This window comes from Eschrichtius robustus, chromosome 16 (assembly GCF_028021215.1).
Source record: "Eschrichtius robustus isolate mEscRob2 chromosome 16, mEscRob2.pri, whole genome shotgun sequence".
NCBI classification, from domain to species: Eukaryota; Metazoa; Chordata; class Mammalia; order Artiodactyla; family Eschrichtiidae; genus Eschrichtius; species Eschrichtius robustus.
Window position 1 is genome coordinate 16,417,142 of NC_090839.1, and position 16,747 is coordinate 16,433,888.

A 16,747-nucleotide genomic window follows, 5' to 3' on the forward strand; every position below is an offset into this window, starting at 1 on the left:
GAGCAAAAGGGAGAAAGACAGGAGAGGCCAACAGAAGGACAGACAAGAGTCAGACCCCAGGGGTCCTTTTAGGTCAGGGAAAAGAACTTAGCTTTTCTCTCCAGTGTGACACAAAGCAATTAGAAGGTATTCAGCAGGGATTTTAAATGCAACTGTATCTTGAATTTCTAACTTTAACTCCCCCCTTTCCCTTTATGGCTTTCTGTCCCAGGACTCTTGTTTTCAGGTACCGTTGAGGGTGTCTGAAGTAGTGTTTAACGATTCCCTTTTTTTTTTTTAATTTTTTTTATTTTTTTTTTTCCCTTTTCCTTTTTAATTTAAAAATTGTTTCGAAAATTTTATGAAAGCTCTATACGTACACAATTGAAAAAATCAAATACTTCTACAAAGCTGATAATAAATTGCAGTAGGGCTTCCCTGGTAGCGCAGTGATTGAGACTCCACCTGCCAATTCAGGGGACATGGGTTCAAGCCCTGGTCCAGGAAGATCCCACATGCCGGGGAGCAACTAAGCCGGTGCGCCACGACTACTGAGCCTGTGCTCTAGAGCCCCTGAGCCATAACTACTGAGCCCGCGTGCCTAGAGCCTGTGCTCCGCAACAAGAGAAGCCACTGCAATGAGAAGCCTGTGCACTGCAATGAAGAGTAGCCCCCACTCACCACAACTAGAGAAAGCCTGCGCGCAGCAACGAAGACCCAACGCAGCCAAAAATAAAATAAATAAATAAATAAATTTATTTTTTAAAGAAAGAGGTAAAATAATCAACAAGGACCTCCTGTATAGCACAGGGAACTCTACTCAATACTCTGTAATAACCTAAAATGGGAAAGAATCTGAAAAAGAATAGATATATGTATATGTATAACTGAATCACTTTGCTGTACATCTGAAACTAACACAACGTTATAAATCAACTATATACATGTAGCTGATTCACTTTGTTGTACAGGAGAAACTAACACAACATTGTGAAGCAATTATACTCCAATAAAGATATAAAAAAATAAACAAAAATAGTAAAAAAATAAATAAATCAACTATATTCCAATATAAAACAAAAATTTTTTTAAAGAGAGATAAAATAAACCAGACCTAGGGAATGAATAGGCCAGGACCCAGATGTGGGCCTTCTGATACCAAGTTCAGTATTTGACCCCAAAGCCCCAGACATTTGTATTCCTCTCTATGATTTTTACCATATTTGCCCAGCAACTGTATTTTATTTATCTGTAATTATTTACTTGATAATTTTCTTTCTTTTGAGGACATACATTAATCTTTCAAAGGATGTTTTATATTCGTGCTTCAATATGCTATAAATTATAAATTTTACTAACACACAGTAAAATAAATTCAGTAAGATTTAAAAGTGTTTTGTCAATGTACTACGGAAAACCAGCCCCTGTTCCCTGTGGGTACACTTAAGGAAAAGTATGCTATTTTTAGATCTATAAAGAACCTTTGGGAACATTCTGTCCAGTGACTTTTAAACCCTTTTGACTATGACCCTCAGTAAGTAACACATTTACATCCCATACTTTATATACAGTGGCAATAAAGGTGGCAGTCAAAACACAGACTCTGGAGGCTGACTGCCTGGGTTGGAACCTTAGCATCGCCTCTTAAGGCATCTGTCACTTTCACTGAGTGACTCAGCTTCTCTGTGGCTCCATTTCCTCATCTACAAAAGGGTAAAGACAATTATAGCACCTACCTCACAGGGTCATTGTGAAGGTAAGGAGTTATTATTTGTAGAGCCCTAGTATGTGATCTATAAATTGTTGGTATTATCACAACCCCCCCCCACACATCCATAACCATATAGAAATGAACAAAATTTTCACACACGAAATTTACTGTGACTACATGAGATGCACTAGGATGTTTTCTGTTCTATTTTACTTCAGTTTTAAAGAGTGGTCATCTTTATAAAATTTCATTAATCTATTTGTGATTTATGATTCATACTCTTTTCTGTGTGAACAATATACTTCAATAAATATATTTTTTAAATAATACATTTTTATTCAAAGAAAACACAAGAAATGAAAATGAAAGAAATCAGTTGGTTATGTGAACAGCAATGTGCTGAAATTATTTTGTCCAGCACAGTGAGGGTACATGAACAGATTCGGGGTCCCTAACAGCTTGGATACTGCTGATGCGTAATTTCTAATGAAAACTGTTGAATTGTACTCTAGGAATCATATATGTGCTTTAAAGGCTTTAAAAAATATATATTCAATATAGTTTTCAGTTTGCAAGAGTCAGCAAATTACAACCTCTGAGCCAAATCTGGCCCAGTGCCTATATTTATAAATAAAGTTTTATTGGAACATGCCACACTCATTCACGTATTTATGGTTGATGGCTGCTTTTGTGCTACAAGAGCAGAGCTGAGTAGTTGCTACAGATCCCATCTGGCCTGCAAAGCCTAAAATATTTACTATCTGGCCTTTTACAGAAAAAGTTTGGCAACTCCTGTATTAAAGTTATAATTCAAAACCCTTAAGCCTAAATTAAATCTTATGCTATTTGTATTATATTTTATTCTCTTCATAAGTCTAGCAAATTTTAACAATTACATGTCCCCCAACACTTTACTTTGAACAATTTCAAACCTACAAAAGATTCAAAGAATAATACAGTGGGCACTAATGTATCCTTTACCTAGGTTCATCAATTGGTAGCATACTGTCACATTTGCTTTATCACTATTTATTTATCTCTCTATGCTCTTATTTTATTGGAATGTTTAATGTAAAAAATTGTGTATTTATATACGTTATACATATTTGACTGTGTGTGTGTGTATATTTGTGTATGTGACCATGGTCCCATGGCAGAGGTGGTCAGCTGTGTACCAACAAATTCACTCCTCCTTCCGTAGTTTAGAGCTATTCCTGGAAAAAAGCTGCCCATCTAGGGACCACATATCCCATACTCCTTTGCATTTGGCCAAGGCCAGGTGATTAGTTCTGACCAATAGAATGTGAATAGAAGTGATAAATGTCACTCTGAGCCAGGGGCACTTCTGGGGTCCCTGGATGACTATGTGACAGAAGTAAGTAAACTTCTAACTTACATTTTAGGTTTTTTTGTTCCAACAGGGAGCATTGCCGTAACTAATACAACCCGATACATTGCATGACCCATTAATGGGTCAAGATTGCGGTTTGAAACACACTGGTCTGGTCCACACATTTTTTAACCATGGAATCCTTTCATTAAACACTTCCATCAAAAGTCAAAATGCAGCGTCTCTGGTTAAACCAGAGGTTGCGGTGTGGGGGAACCTAAGAGCCTGGTCTGTTTGAACACCACCCCCAGGCCCCCACTGGTCTCAAAGTGAACTCTGAGGCATCTTTCTTGACTCCTAGGGCTCCAGTGAATATTGTGTGATGACCACTGAGCCAGGCACAGGCCTCCATTTCTCAGAAGAGGAGGCAGGGCACCAGTAGGAAAAGGACTTGAGTGAGGTCACAAACAGCTGCCTGGACCCAGAGCCATTTCTCAGGGCTGTGGCCAGGCCAGGTCTGTTCCCCCCATTTCCATGCCTTCAATTTGCTCTACACAGGCCCAGAATCACAAGCCAAGCCCCCGAGAGCCAACCTCAGGCCTCAGAGGGCATCTGAAGGCTGAGGACCAAGGTTTGTCCAGCCAAGGAATTGCAGCCCGGAACCAGTTACATAGCCCTCATTCATCTCTGTTTGTTCCACAGCAGCTAAAAGATGCCTCGCACGTAGGAAGCATTCAGTCCCTCTCACATAGCAGGTATGATAATAGCAACAACAAGAATGGACTTGAGGATATGGGGAGGGGGAAGGGTAAGATGTGACAAAGTGAGAGAGTGGCATGGACATATATACACTACCAAACGTAAAATAGATAGCCAGTGGGAAGCAACCGCATAGCACAGGGAGATCAGCTCTGTGCTTTGTGACCACCTAGAGGGGTGGGATAGGGAGGGTGGGAGGGAGGGAGATGCAAGAGGGAAGAGATATGGGAACATATGTATATGTATAACTGATTCACTTTGTTATAAAGCAGAAACTAACACACCATTGTAAAGCAATTATACTCCAAGGAAGATGTTTAAAAAATAACAACAATGCATAAAATTTACGTAGCACTTTCTACGTGCCAGACACTCAACGCTTTACAGGCATCAACCTCATTTAATTCTCACAACCCTACAAAGTAGATGCTGTTATTATCACACCATGTGACACATCAAGAAACTGAGACACAGAAAATTAAGTAATTTACCCAAAGCCACATGGCTAGTAGGTGGCAATATGAGCCCAGGCAGTCTGACTCCAGAGTCTGAGCCGCTAACCAAGGTGTTATGCAGCCTCTCAGATGCTATTATAAGAGGTAACAGCGTAGCCAAAAGAATGAAGATTTGGCACCAGACAGACTAGATCTCAATCCCTCACTGGGTGATACAGGGAAACTTACTTAACAACACTGAATCTCAGTTTCCCTGTTTATGAAGTGGGAAAAATACTTCCCACCTTGACGGGTATTGCAAAGATTAAAAGGGAGAAAAACCTATAAAGTAGCCGGCACCCTGCCCATTACATAGAAGGGGCTTATATGGAAATAAATTTCTTTCCTCTTCAGAGGTCCACCCTTATGCTAGAGGCATGTGAGTCAGAAAAAAAATGGAAGGCGTAGTTCCTGCACTTAAGCATCTCATAATCTTTTTAGGGACAAGATAAATCCTTTATGGAACAATCAGAAAAGTCCCAAGATACTTTCAATTAAGGATGGAATTCACTGCAGTCAAATGTTAAATAAAATCAGTGTCTTTGCATCTGCTGGTCCCCCTCCCTCTCTCCTCCTGGCTGACTCCTGCTAAACCTTCAGGTTTCAGCTTAGATATCAGTTCACTCCTCCAGGGTCAAGAGGTCCCTGGCCCCTTCCCCTCTTCCTAAGCCCCTTTGTCCTCCCATTGTGCCCTGTTCACCCCTGTTATGGCATTCTGTCTTTGATTGCTGCTGGTTCATCTGTTTACCCCACAAGATTGGACGCTCTCCAAGATCTAAAGCCATACTTTATATTCTCTTACATTCCGCCAGAGCCTAGCAGAATGCTTTGCATACCATAAGCCCCCAGTGGTCATTTGTTGAAGAAATGAATGAGTGAACAATTAATTAACGAATGCAGGAGTTTTCCGGATGAAGACAGGATGCACTCTGGGTATCCACATCCTCCCTTTATAAAATGGGACAAAATAAGGCAATGGTTTCCAAACTCCAGCTGACCCAACACCCCAAATCACTTAAGGAACTTAATAAAAATTTAAAGATTCTTGGAACTCATTCCAGAAGATTCTGATTCAGGTCTGGAGTGGAGCCCCCAAAAGATGTTATCTTAAGAAAGTTCCCCATATGCAGCAAGATTCGTAAACCATTGAACCATAGAGGCTGAAATCAAATTGAGGTGGGATAGGAAGATAATATGGACAAGGGAGAAAGGCAGGAAGGGTGAGGGAGACTATATTTTGAGAATGAAGGGTGGGAACAGCCATGCCTGGTATCTGACATAGTCCCGTTGCTGGCCAGTATCTGGGGCCCTATCCAATTTTGGGCTCATCGACCAACCATTCAGGGAGACAAAGCACTTTATAGTTTATGATACCTTTTCGCCTTCATGAGCACATGGACCTTCACAACGACCAAGGTTCATTTGGTAGATGAAGAAATTGATGATCAGAGAGCTGGGCAAAGTGTCCAGCCTCTCACAGCTTTAAGTGGGAGAGCCACTTAACCAAACCACCTCTGACGACAGCTTCTGATCTGACCTGAGGCTGATGCCACTAGTCAAAGGCACTAGTCCTATGTCCCCAGGAAAAATCTGGCTCATCTGACACTTAGATATACTGCCCTGAAGGAGGATTGTTGACCAGTGGCCAAGTCACCCCTTGTCTCTTTACTTGTAGGTACTGATGTCCAAGACCATCTCGTCCATCCTTCCATCCTTCCATCCATCCATCCATCCATCCATCCATCTTTTCATCTACCCACTCACCCATCACCTCATTCATCCATCCATCCATCCATCCATGCATCTTTCCAGTTATTTATTCATCCACTTGCCACATCCATTCACATATCTCTCCATCCATCCCATCCATCCATCACCCACCATACCCACTCACCCATCCATCACATCTATTCATTATTACATCCATCCATCTACCCACCTGCCCATATTCCCTGCTACTCATTCATTCATTTGTACCATTCGTTCATCTATCTCTCCATTTCATTCCCATCCATCCATCCATTCACCAGCCCATCACATTGATTCATCAAAGCAACTACCTATCTACCCACCCAGATATCCATTCATTCATTCATCCATCCATCTTCTCGTTCATTCATTAAATAAACCTCCTTCAAGTTCTACATGGGACCGGGTCCTATGGTAGCCTGGGGTATAACAAGAAGCATCAGACATATACAGACCTTGCCCTCAAGGAGATTTGAGATGCTTACAAAAATGGCAGAGTCCCGAAGGGCCAAAATAAATAATCATCAAGGGAAGCTTGCTAAAAGCAAAACAAGGGTAGGAAAATAATAAAGCCAGGAGTTAGGTTAGCACACAGATATGCACACCATAGCATCTTATCCTCACAGTTGCTAAGGATAGCCCCAAATCTGGCCCTGAGCTAGATGCTGGCACCCAAAGCAAATACTGCAACATGAGTCACAGTACACTCAGTTGTGGCAGATCCTACTCAGCAGCTATTCTGCTTCCTTATAACACAGTGGTGTTTCATGCGCCCAGGGCACATTTGGAAATGGCAGGAGACATTTTCGGTTGGCACAGCTGACAGGAGGTGTGCTATAGCATCTAGTGAGTCGAAGCCAGGAAAGCTGTTAAACATCCTACAGTGCAGGATCCTACAGGCCAGTCCCTTTACAGCAAAGAATTATCCACGCCAAAATATCAGTAGTGTCAAAGTTGAGAAACCCGTTATAAGGGAACCCCAGTTTGGTTTGCAGCAGCATTGTACCAGACAAGAAAAGACCATCATTGGTCTAAACCTGTGTTGTGTGTTCCCATTTCTTTCCATTAGACGCTTCCCAGCTTTCCTTGAACTAAGGAAGTCTGCTGGGAGGTTTCTGGGAAGTTTTTGCTTTGGGGGGAAAAGAAACAAGTGCTTGGAGGAAAAACCCTTCCAGCTTCAGACACTTAACTGCAGACGTGATACCTGATACTGTGACAGCCACCTTGGGTCTGTAATGGGGCAAATCAAGAACCAAAAGCCAACACAGTGAGGATGGCAGGGAGGAAGGAAGGGAAGAGCACAGACCTGGTGGACATTGCTGACCATTGTCATAGGGCTGTTTCTTTAAAACTGACCTCAATTCATTCATCCAACAAATGCTTACTGAGCACTTATTCTGTGCCAGTCACCATGTGAGACGTGCAAGGCTGAACAAAGCACTGAAGTCCATGGCTTCATGGAGTTTATAGTCTAGTGGGGGAGACAGATGCGACAAGACACACAATGATTTGATCAGAGTAGTGATGAGAACTATAAAGCCGAATCCAGTGTGCCGTGGAGGCACTGCAAGACCAGGGAAAGGTCAAGTTTGCCCAGTACCACCACACCAAAGCTCATTAAAGACTATCCTACTAAGGTTCAAAGATGTGAGACAGCAGTTGGGATTTATTTCGTGCTTGCTTTGTGTCAGGCACTATTCTAAGCACTTGTGTACATATATATATTATATATATTTTTTTAATTTTTACTGAAGTATAGTTGATTTACAATGTTGTGTTAATTTCTGCTGTGCAGCAAAGTGACTCAGTTATACATACACATACTCTTTTTCATATTCTTTTCCATCATCGTTTATCATAGGATACTGAATATAATTCCCTGTGCTATACACTAGGACCTTGTGGTTTATCCATCCTATATATAATGGTTTGCATCTTAAGCACTTGTACATTAATTCTTGTGATCCTAACCACAGCCTTGCCCTCCATTGCCTCTCCCAAGGCTCTGCTATGAACCATGTTCCTTACCCAGCAACTCACCTCCGCGATTGCAACCTTCAGAGGTTATTATTATCCCCAGTTGAGAATCCCAGAAGGGGTTTTACTCAAAGCACTTGTTTGCTTATTTTTTTAATCAGAAAGTTCATCTTTCCAGAGCCTCCCAGCAGACTGCCCTAGTTTATTTTACAGATGAAACATCTGAGACTCAGAGGAGGGTAGGTTATACAGCTTAAAAAAAAAAAAAAAGGCAGATCCAGAATGCTAATGCTAACCCAGGTTTATTTTATCTGAAAAGCAGGGTCTTTTAGCCAATGCCTCTCCCTCTCTCTCTCTCTCTTCTTCACACACACACACACACACCAGCAAATGCCCCCCTGTTCCAGGATGACAATGTTCTCTTGTTGTTGTTGATGCATGCTGCAAATCTGGGCATGGGAGCCCTTCTTTATCTCCTCAGCCATATCTGTAGCTGAGCCAAGAGGGTCAGCACAGATGGACTATGTCAGGTCTGGAGTCAGATGGGTTTTTTTAAACAATCCTAAACTTTAGTTTCCTCTTCTATCCTTGGAGATAATGTTATTTATCTGAGACAACTATTTTGAGAATTAAATGCAGTAATAGGCATAGAACACCCATCCATCCATCTATCCATCCCTCCATCCATCATCCATCCATCCCTATCTGACCCATTGGGAGATGATAAGTCTTCCTCTGGACACAGGGTCAGCCAAGTCTCACAATTGTGTTTTAACCTTGGATGAAGCCCCCCAGGCATGCCCAGCCCTTTAGCTATGCTATCTCCTCTAACCACCGCCCCCTGTGAGATAGGTTCTGTTGTTCTCTCCATTTTACAGATGAGGAAATAGATTTAAAGATGGGAAGTGACTTGCCCAAGGTCACACAGCTGGTGTGCGGGATAGGTCCCCAGGCTGTTTTTGGCTCCTCAGCCTCTGCCATTTCCACTGCCTCACATACTCCTGCTTGATGGTGAAAGAAAGAAGATCCCCTGGACCAGTCGAGAGACCAGTCCCTGATTCCTTGAGGCCATCTGCCCTTGGCTAATGATGATATCAAGTAATATTTACTGAGTCTTTACAACGTGCCTGGTGCCGAGGGCTTACACCCTCGCTTTCCTTTAGTCCTGCCTGCAAGAAGCCCCTAAGACACCCTCTGTCCACTTCAGAGAGAAGGCAACCAAGACCCAGAAATGATGAGTAATTTGTCTAAAGTCACAGAACAAGAGCCGAGATCTACTGGATTCCAGAAGCCAAGCTCTGCGCATGCATGTGACTGAAATCAGTTTATAAAATGCACCAAATTTTTGAAAATCCAAAATGTGCAAAAAAGTAAAACGAACATTCTCTTGAACTTCCCTCCTTAGAAACAAAGCTCTGTTACTGGTCTCTTTGTGTCCTTCCACTAATTTTCTACGCAAATACAAACGTGTGTACATATATATGAATATATCTGTTCTGTTATCAGAAATGTAATATGCTATACTCTCTTCAGCTTACTTTTTTCACATAATTACTTGGAGGTCCTTCTCTATCTGCAAATAGATCTGCATTTTTTTTTTCTTCAACAGCGGGATAGCATTCCATCCTAAAGAGGCATCATGCTTTATTTACCCATCCTCTATTGCCGGTCATTGGGGTTACTTCCAATTCTGGGGTTACCCCGAGCAGCGGAGCCCCAGTCCTTCACCGAAACACACTCTTCCCTTACCCTGCGTCTAAGTTACACACTTACAGCAAAGATCATTCTCATTTTCCAATGCCCCAGGCTGTGCGTTTCCTTCTATGGCTTCCCCTTGCTGAAATATCCAGAGCTGATGGTCCTCGTTAGAGGAGCCGGCCAACTCTCCCCTTGGGTCCCATCCCACCTAGACCAGGAGCTAGTTCCGTGACCGAGACCCAGCAAGCTTCTCTGCAGGCTTCAAAGTGAGGATGATGTCTCCAGTTCCACGTTCTGTGAAATTTCCTAAAGACCCCCGGGATGCATCCCCACAAAGGCTGTCTCTGTGGGCGGGCAAAGTGAGCCGAGCCCCTACGCTGGGGCTCCTGCAGCCCCTCCAAGTACTTCCCATATCGGCTCCACCAGGCCTCCGTTTAGGAGTTTAGTGAAGCAAGTCACATGCCTCCCTTGGGTTTCCTGCCATTCTAGAGAAGCCCTTAGAGAGTCTTTGGGGTGCTAGGAAACACGTAGAGGGCCATCCCATGGTCTCCCAAACTTAACGGTGGTCCCACCACGTCCAGTCTTCCCCCGAAGCCCAGCTGCAGACCCCACTCACCATAGGGACTCTCCACCGGAGCCCCGAGGGGCGCGTTCACACTGACCATGGCCAAGCCCGCCCAGCCGGAGACCTGGGGGCATGGAGGAGCCTGGGGCCCACACACAACAACAGCGGGAGCTGGTCCACCAGGAAGGCAGTGAGTGCAGCCAGCTGCCACTGCCCGGTTATCTTATTGATTCTTCTAATCACCCAAGGTGGGTGGATACGTTAAAGAGTAACCAGTCACTTAGGGAACCTGTGGCTGGGGACTGTCACTGTTGCCATGGCAATGACAACCTGGCTAGACCAGAGGTCCACTAGGGCCCCAGTCCTGCATTCTGTGGTTGGGGGCTCTTGGAGCCAGAATGTGGGGAATACCAGCCCCCTCACCCCTCACTTGAGGGAAAGGACTGGCCAGGAGACGATGAGGAGGTGAGAGTCCAACCTGGGTTGGGTTTTATGGCTCCAAACAATGGGTGTGGCATGAGGCAAGAGGGAGGGGTAGAGGAGAAAAGGAGGAAGCTGGGGGATTGTATTTATTGAGCGCCTACTGGATGCTAGGAGTTGCAACAGGCATTGCCACATTTAAATTAAAACTTGAGACGAGGAAATTGAGGCACAGAAAGAAGTTGCTTGCCTGGAGTCTCCCAGCTGGTACAAAGAGGAGTTAGAATTCCAACCCACAATTTCCCTTTATCTAACATATATTTATTGAGCACCTACTGTATACCAGGCTCTGTGCTAGACTCCAGTGATATAGAAATGAGCAAAGAGACATCATCCCTGCACCCATGGAATTGTGGACTAATGGAGGAGATGGGCATTAATTAGATAACATTAAAGATATCATTGCAAAGACATAATTACAGATGGTGAGTGCTACGAGGAATGGAGAAACACAAGTATGCCTCCAGGCCCGTGGGTCAGAGGCACTTTGCCTGCTCCCTCCACCGGTCCGTTTGTCTCCTTCGCCACACAAAACACAACCTACTGCCGAAATCTGCATCCTGGCCTCAGAATGCAGAGCCATCTTGCATCTTAGCTGTCCTGCATACTGGGCTACCATCTGGCTTTTGGGGGAACAGTCCTATTTCTTTTATCCCAATGTTGGGTCTCACAGCCTGACTTGGAATCCTGAGCTCAAGGTCTTCATCATGATGGGGAGGCTCAAATGAGAAGTAGGAAAACCTGAGACTCAGAAAAGTCAGAAAACCCCAGCTCCACCATCATCTTGCTGTATAGTTTTGGGTACATTATTTCATTTTCCATAGTAACACCTACCTCACGTGTTGCTTCACTTCTAGACTAGCTAATTGATCTATTCCTCTCTGTCCACAGTCTCTTTTTCCCAGTATGCTTGCTCAGCAACCTCAAGGGGACCTCTCATCCCCTACTGATGGACACTGGGGTGTCTCCAGTCCTTTGTTCCTTCTGTTTCCTCCCTACCTGTTGCACCTTCCTGTCTTCACTTCCTCCTGTCCAGTTTGAAGCCCACAGTCCATCATCTTAGTTTCTCTCTTGCTTCTGTCTCAGTTCCTTTCCTTCTAACCACCTGACAAAAACCCAAGCCTGGAAGAGCCTAAGTATCTTGCTTTCTTCATGCCTACGAACCAGCAGCCAATCACTGTTGAAAAAAAACCAAAATCACTTAGCGAGACAGATGAGGGCCGCCAGAGATTAATGATCAACAATTTCGACAGGTGCCTCCACACTGCCTGGAACTTCAACCCTGTTTCTCTCCTCCTTGCTTTTCTATTTTCTGCCTCTATTTCAGATCTTTTCTCTCCTCAAAACTTTTCTATCTCATTCTTAGCAGGCTGAGACTTTACCTTCTTCACAGAGAAAATAGAAGCCTTCAACCTGGACCAGCCTCAACTCCCTACAAAAATTCACCTGCATCTGCACTTTGTTCACCTCCTTCCCTCCAGATCCACGTGGGGCCACACCCTCCCTCTTCCCACTGCTCAGGAGCCCCACGTGACCATGGGTGAGTTCTCTCATATATTCAACCTCTCCCTCTTTAAATTTTAAAAATCAACTTTACTGAGGTATAATGTACATATAATAAAATGTACCCTTTTTTAGGTGTATAGTTTTATGAGTTTTGACAAATGTATACACCTATGTAACTATAACCTTAAGATACAGAACATTTCCATTGCCCCCAAAAGTTCCCTTTATTCCTCTGCAATTAATTCCCCAGCACCTCCCACTCCAGGTTACTGCTGATCTGCTGCTTGTCACACTAGAGTAGATATGTCTTTTCTAGAATGTCATAGAATCAGACAGGATTTACTCTTGTGTCTGCCTTTTTTGCTCAGCCTATTTGTGAGGTTCACCTGTGTTAGTGTCCTTTTTTTTTTGCTGAGTAGTATTCCATTGAATGAATATACTGCAACTTGTTCACCCATTCACCTTGTAACGGACATTGACTGGGGTTATCTCCAGTTTGGGACAATTACGAATTAAGCAGCGATGTACATTCATGGACAAGTCTTCTTGCAGGCATATGTTTTCATTTCCCTTGGTTAAATTTCTAGGAAAGGAATTGATGGCTGATATGGTATATATATGTTTAATTTATAAGAAACTCCAAAACTATTGTCCAAAGTGGCCATACCATTTTGCATTCCCACCAGCAAGGTAAGAGAGCTCCTATTTACTCCACATCCTTGTCACTGTTTGTTGCTGTCAGTCTTTTTAACTTTAACCATGTGATGTGATCTTTCCTTTTGCTTCCATTTACTTTAAACTAGTTTTATAAATGAAGCCAGTAGTAAATTCATGTGTTAAAAATGAAAATTGTACTAACAGCATAAAATGAAAAATAAGACTTTCTCCTACTTTAGTTCCCACATCTCACTCTATTGAACTTTTAAACAAATTCTTGTATGTATTTCCAGAAATTATACACCTATACACTGCTATGGACTGAACTGTGTCCTCCCAAAATTCATATTTTGAAGATCTAACTCCCAATGTGATTGTATTTGAAGACAGGGCCTTTATGGAACTAAATAAGATTAAATTAGGTCATAAGGGTGGCGTCCTGATCCAATAGGATTAGTGCCCTTATAAGAAGAGACATGAGAGCGCCCTCTCTCTCTCTCTCCTGCCCCCACCATAAGCAGACATAGTGAGAAGTAGTTGTCTGCAAGCCAGGAAGGGAGATTGCACCAGAACCCAACTATACTGGTACCTTGAGCTCAGACTTTCAGCCTGCAGGATGGGAAAAAATTTTCTCTTGGTTAAGCCACCCATCTATGGTATTTTGTCGTGGCAGCCCAAGCTGACTCAGACATACACACATGTAAATGCATATAAATACACGGGAACATATTAAACACACTCCTGTGTCACTTACTTTTCCCTCCTTAGTGTCTAAGGGCTATCTCCATGCCAACATACCTGCCTCATTCTTTGAGTGGCTACGTATTGTGTGAATGTCCTATAGGTGATTTTTCTAGTCTCCTATTGCTGGACACTAAGGTTGTCTCCAGGCTTTTGCCACTACACAAAGTGAATGTCTTCATAAACTTCAAAAATGTCCTGACCCAGATGTAGGGAGTATATCTGTAGGACAAATTTCTAGAGACAGAATCCTATCAATATTTAAATATGCTACAATATCTCTTTTATTAAAAAAGCAACTTCTGGGACTTTCTTCGCAGTCCAGTGGTTAAGACTCCATGCTTCCACTGCAGGGGACACGGGTTCGATCCCTGGTGGGCGAAATAAGATCCTGCATGCTGCGCGGCCAAAAAAAAGCAACTTCCCTCCACAGCTTCCTCTTCCATTTCAGTGACTCCGTCACCTCTCTCCTCCCTCTTGATGTTGAACTTTTATTTTTTATTTTTTGGCTGCGTTGGATCTTTGTTGCTGCGTGCGGGCTTTCTCCAGTTGTGGCGAGTGGGGGCTACTCTTCGCTGTGATGTACGGGCTTCTCATTGCGGTGGCTTCTCTTGTTGTGGAGCACGGGCTCTAGGTGCACGGGCTTCAGTAGTTGTGGCACACAGTCTCAGTAGTTGTGGCTCATGGGCTTAGTTGCTCCGCAGCATGTGGGATCTTCTTGGACCAGGGATCAAACCCGTGTCCCCTGCATTGGCAGGTGGATTCTTAACCACTATGCCACCAGGGAATCCTGATGTTGAACTTTTAAAATAGCCATCTACGCTAGCGCCAGGTACTGTTCCAAGTGCTTTCCATGTATTCATTCATTTAATGTTTTGAAGGACCTAATGAGGCAGATATGATTAGTGTCCCTATTTATAGGTGAGACTGAGGCACTAAGATCTCGACTTACGCAAGCACACTTGGCCACTGAGTTAAATTTGTGCCGAGGCAGTCTGGCTCCAGAGTCCATGCTCTTAACCCTCTTGGTTGGTGAATGTATGAGCAAATGAGAAATCAGATGGGATTGGGAGATGAAGATCTTCAAAAAACATAAAATATTACAGAGGTTTGAAAGCTGTTTCAGATTTCTTGCAGCAAAAGTTCCCTGGTGGACTCCCCTGGACTTGGCCTCAGTTTTTATGTCTGTAAAATGGGGATGGGATCAGTACGTATCACCTAAGATAGCAGTGATAATTCAATGAGATTAAGAGTGTACTCAGCAGCTCATAAATGCCAATGGTCATTATTCTCGTTATCCTGATAGGACACAGGAAGGTAACGTGGGACCCTCAAAACCGCACAGGCATTGAGGTTGGATGGAGCTGAAATCAGATCCCATGTCTGTTCCTTACTAGCTATGTGACCCTATACATGCCATTGAATCCAGAGGGTCACATGCCACTTAAATTTCCAGAACATTTTGGGAATTTTACATAGGGTTGGCAAACCGTTTCCCGCCCACCCAATAAAAGTACATTAATAATTTTTTAGGAAATCTAACGTTTATTATCACCATTGTGTAATAAATGAAAGGACGTTTTAATACCCCCCCCCCCAAAAAAAGCAGGCGGGATATAATCTAAGAATAATGAACTCAGAACAGCGTCCTTGTTTTTATTTCACTACTGGGAACTTCTGCTAAGCCTCATTTTTCTTAGTTGTAAAATGGAGTGATAATACAGACACATGCACGTGTGATCTAGCTGATGTACCTGGTGCAAAGAAGGGGCTGAGGGGCTGTTAGCCTCTCCCCTGGCCTTCCTCTTGAGCTGGTTTCCCCTCGCTCCATCTCCCCTATTCCATTTCCCTCTCTCCTCTTTTGACCCTCCTGAGAGCTGAGACAGGGACCAGAAAGAGCCATTGCACGGGATCTCAAAGGACTTTATTGAGGGCGGAGGGAGGTGGTGTTGATAAGCACAAGACATAGCCCAGGTGGGAATGACCAAGAGGGAAGAAAACTCACTCCGTTGACAATGTAGGGACTCTGGGGAAAGGGGGCCTGTTTTCCATCCAGGTCTTTGAAAGGAGCTCTCTCCAGCCAGGCAGGGAGTGGGCCCCAGCTGGAGGGCAAGGTCTGAGAGAGATTTTACTATCTCTAAAGACAAAAGGACTTTTGTGTGTTATGATAACTGGGTGGGGTGGGGAGAGGGGAAATGGTTTCTGGGAATGAGAATGAGATTCCAAGGGAGAAATAAGGAGGGTGAGAGAAAGAGAGACCAGTAGGTGAAAGAGAGACACCAAGGCAGAGAGAGTGACAGGAAGAAAAAAAACGCTGAAAGAGGGAGTTCCCTCAGGCCAGCTTCGGCTTTAACCTCTCAGTTCTGACATTCAGAGAGGTGTCTGGAACAGCCTGAAGGGATTGTCAGAGCCTGAGCTTAAACCTGGGTGCTTTCGTGGACAAGGACAAGCCATGCGGCTCTCAGTAAGTCACACCCCTTCACTAAGCCTCAGTATGCCCATCTGTAAAAGGGGTGCCTGGACCCTGCGGTGGCTCCAGTAACAAACACTGTGGGTGGGGTGTCCATATGCTAATCTCAGTTATTTTTTAAAAGCTTGCAGCTGAAATGGTCCCATCTTAGAGAGGGAGACCACAGGTCCTCAAAGGCTGCCCAGAAGCTGGTTGGCTATTATTGGATGAATGAAGGTAGGTTTCAGGATAAAGATTATTTAATAAATACCTTTTATTGGATGGACAAAGACTTGTGGGGTTGAGGCCTGAGAGTCACAAAACTGCTGCCACTTCTCCTCCAGCCCTGGCTCTGGGAGAACTGAGTCAATTAAAGATGCAGGCCTCTTTCCCAGAGGCCGGAGGAAAAAAAAGATGTAACAGGTAAGAAGGAAGGCAAGGAGGTTGTTTTCTTCTGGCACATGCTGGACATTTAGGAAATGGAATCAGGAGGGAAAATTCAGACTGGTGAAGTAAGCCAAACTCATGTCCTTAAAAAAAAATCCCTTGACCCGGTCTTTGGGAAGGGACTCTTGGAGGGTCAGGCCCAGCTGGAGCCCTGCCGGAGCCCAGGGAAAATTCAGAACCACAGGAGCCTGTTGGATTTGAGCCC

General features: G+C 43.8%; 1 long non-coding RNA gene across 1 annotated transcript in view; it reads left to right on the forward strand.

Moving 5' to 3' along the window:
* Positions 1-9,433, forward strand: part of LOC137750687 (uncharacterized) — a 30,705-nt gene extending 21,272 nt beyond the window's left edge. Inside the window, exons 2-3 of the long non-coding RNA XR_011070534.1 lie at positions 3,723-3,775; positions 8,878-9,433. This is a non-coding gene — a long non-coding RNA (uncharacterized lncRNA). The remainder of the gene's footprint in view (positions 1-3,722; positions 3,776-8,877) is intronic.
* The last annotated feature ends 7,314 nt before the right edge of the window (positions 9,434-16,747 follow it).